This window comes from Lipotes vexillifer, unplaced genomic scaffold, assembly GCF_000442215.2.
Source record: "Lipotes vexillifer unplaced genomic scaffold, Lipotes_vexillifer_v1.1 scaffold520, whole genome shotgun sequence".
Classification (NCBI taxonomy): Eukaryota; Metazoa; Chordata; class Mammalia; order Artiodactyla; family Lipotidae; genus Lipotes; species Lipotes vexillifer.
Genome location: NW_006784004.1, coordinates 815833 through 817298, shown reverse-complemented (window position 1 = coordinate 817298; position 1466 = coordinate 815833).

The window sequence follows — 1466 nt, the reverse complement described above, 5'->3', positions numbered from 1 at the left end:
CATTCCTGAACTGCATCCCATTTAATGATTTTTGGTTTTTCCAGGTGCCTTAAGAACCTATATCTAAAGGCCTTATTAGACTCCATTCTATTTGTGGCTTAGAAAAACAATGGGGAGCTAGAAATTCAGAATCCTGGAGCTCAGGAGAAAAATCAAGATATGGTAACTATGCATCCGTGTTATGCCTTAAACCACGGGAGTAGAAGATCTCTCCCAAGGCTGAGTAGAGGGAGATAAGGTGCCAAAGATAGTACTTTGCAAAACAAGTACCCACTATGGGTAGGAAAAGAAGGGAAGTCGTGAAAAGAATAGGCAGAAAGGCAAGACAAACTTAGTTCAGATTCAAGCCCTACTTTACTTTGCTTGGCCTTGTCCACATTCACTCCCATTTACCCTGGTTTCTTCATGTGAAGTGAGACCTATAAAGCTGATATGAAGGGTAATTACTTATAAAATTACTCATAGGCTCTAATGGAGTGCTAATTATAGTATTAAATAATTCATTAGTCAATTATTGCTATTTTGTGGAAAGATAAGTTTCTCTTTGTGGAATTCTACTTTTCCAAATCCAGATGTCATTGAATTTTAGAAGACTGCTGTGAGAGATAACAGATTGCCCATCTGATTTAAAAGTTGGTGAAGAGTCATTAAGTTCACACATTTTTATTTAGCAAATTAAATCCATTTCACTAAGGGAAGTTCTACCCCATCCATGATAATAATTTATAATTAGGTAACAAGGAATCATGGTCCTAAAATGGAAGAGCTTAAAAGCTGCTTCCAACAGATGAATGGATAAAGAAGATGTGGCACATATATACAATGGAATATTACTCAGCCATAAAAAGAAACGAAATTGAGTTATTTGTAGTGAGGTGGATGGACTTAGAGTCATACAGAGTAAAGTAAGTCAGAAAGAGAAAAACAGATGCTGTATGCTAACACATATATATGGAATCTAAGAAAAAAAAAAGGGTCATGAAGAACCTAGGGGTAAGACGGGAATAAAGACACAGACCTACTAGAGCATGGACTTGAGGATATGGGGAGGGGGAAGGGTAAGCTGTGACAAAGTTAGAGAGTGGCATGGACATATATACACTACCAGACGTAAAATAGCTAGTGGGGAGTAGCCGCATAGCACAGGGAGATCAGCTCGGTTTGTGACCACCTAGAGGGGTGGGATAGGGAGGGTGGGAGGGAGGGAGACACAAGAGGTAAGAGATATGGGAACATATGTATAACTGATTCACTTTGTTATAAAGCAGAAACTAACCCACCATTGTAAAGCAATTATACTCCAATAAAGATGTTAAAAAAAAAAGCTGCTTCCAAAGTCATAACAAATGCTTAATAAACACAAGACATACTAACACATATTAATAAACTGTGTATGTTATTTAGAGGATTGAGTATGGAATGGTTTAAGGACAGAATACAAAACTAAAAGCAAAATAATGACAATA